The sequence below is a fragment of the Empidonax traillii genome, unplaced genomic scaffold, assembly GCF_003031625.1.
Source record: "Empidonax traillii isolate 1590-97213 ecotype Southwest subspecies unplaced genomic scaffold, ASM303162v1 scaffold1442:size118219, whole genome shotgun sequence".
NCBI classification, from domain to species: Eukaryota; Metazoa; Chordata; class Aves; order Passeriformes; family Tyrannidae; genus Empidonax; species Empidonax traillii.
Window position 1 is genome coordinate 105,864 of NW_020956635.1, and position 1,850 is coordinate 107,713.

Here is a 1,850-nt window from a genome sequence, read left to right on the forward strand (position 1 = left end):
GGCATCGTTAAGGGTGCCAGAAACCCTTAACCAGGGCCTGGGCTCTTCTGCCCAGATTCCCTGCCCGTCCCCAGCTCCCCCAGACCCCCATTCCTGCTGGAACCAGCCCGGGCTGCGGTGCTGGGGGGATGCAGTGACCGTGGAGAGGGAAAATGCTGACCCGGGACAAAAAGGGATGTCAGGAAATCAGCGAGCGCTCGGTTCTGGGCTCCGGGGATGGACACAAGCTCTGGGTGTGGGGGCTGGTGCAGAGACCGACAGCTTTGGCCTAGAGGAACCCGTGGGTTGGAGCTGCAGAGCATCAGCTCGAACCCAGGGGAGCCCTCCTTCCATCCCCCGCCATCCACAGACACCCCTGGCATCTGCAGGCGGAGCTGAGGGGTTTGGGACCCCAAGGGAGACTCGGGAGGATGGGGAAAGGGAGCCAGGGTGTGTCACCGGCCTTTCCACACCTCCCTGCTGCAATCCCGGCTGTAATCACCCTTTTGTCCCGATGAAAAGAGGGAAGATTGGGTTACCAGGTTACCAAATTACCCCCATCTCAGCTCTCCTTCCCACCCCGTCCCTCCCTGGCTGTCCCTGGCTACAGTTCCCCCCGGACAAAGGGCTTTTCCAAAACAGCGGGCTGAGGGTCCCCCCTGCGGGGCTTTCATCTCCCGCGGAGCTGAGATAACCCCTGACCCCCGGCAGATGCCGGGCAGATAAGATCAGAGCCGGCAGGTAAACACAGCTCGGCCCTTGGGAGAGTTTCCTTCTGCCTCTTGGCAGCTCAACCCACCCCCTTCCAGGAGTGGAGCAGCCCTGGGGGCTCCAGCCCCAGCTGTCTCCCTTTGCCTGGCCCTTGCACAGCTTTTCATGCAATCCAGGGATGGTTTGGGTTGGAAGGACCTTGAAGATCACCCAGGGACACCTTCTACTATCCCAGTTTGCTCCAACTTGGCCTTGGACACTTCCAGGGACGGAGCAGCCGCAGCTTCCCTGGGAAATCCATCCCAGCCCCTCCCCATCCTCCCAGGGAAGAATCCCTACCCAATATCCCACCTGACCCTGCCCTCTGGCAGTGGGAAGCCATTCCCTGTGTTCTGCTTTCCTGTGCTTCCCAAGCCATGGATGTGAGGGGTGAAATGGGAACTCGTTACAGCCCACTGGGGGTCCAGTGGCTTTGCCAAGCAGATCAAACCTGGGCAATCCTGGGACCACCCTGGGAACCCAGAGAGCTCCCTGGGGTGGTTAAACCCAGATGACCCCCCCGATGTCTCTCCAGTGCCCTCGAGCCCCATCTCAGCCCGTCCCATGGTCCCCTCAGCACCCGGGAGGCACCTCCTGATTGCAGCAACGAGTCCCAAAGTGCCCCCCAGCCCTTGCACAGGCAGCCCAGGGTCAGTGCTCTGCCAGGGAGAACAGAAAGCATTCCCTGGCCAGGACAGTGTTCCTTGGCTGTCGGGAAATGTTATTTCTTAGCGCAGTTGGAGGCTCAGAGCAGGGGCAGGGGAGGGAAGAGGAGCAGCGGTGCAGCCGAGCTCTGATCCCGAGCCTTGTCCAAACCCAGCTCTGGTAACACTGCCCCTTCCTCAGGAGGAGAAGCAGCATTTGCTCGGGATGAGAGAATTCCCAGCTGGAAAGCTGGGAATTTCTGTGCTTCCCAGACCCCTGAGCAGCAGAGGAGTGGGACACGTGGCAGGTCCCTGCGTGGGCAGCGCCTCCGTCGCTCCCGGCAAGGTGGGTTTGGGGCACTCCCAGTCTCATCCCGGTTGGAGATGGAGCCCTGCATCGTGGGATCAGTGCCTGGAAAGCATCTTTTTCTAGGAATGAGAGCTTTGAAGAGGCCCAGGGGCTGGGGGATGGGGCAG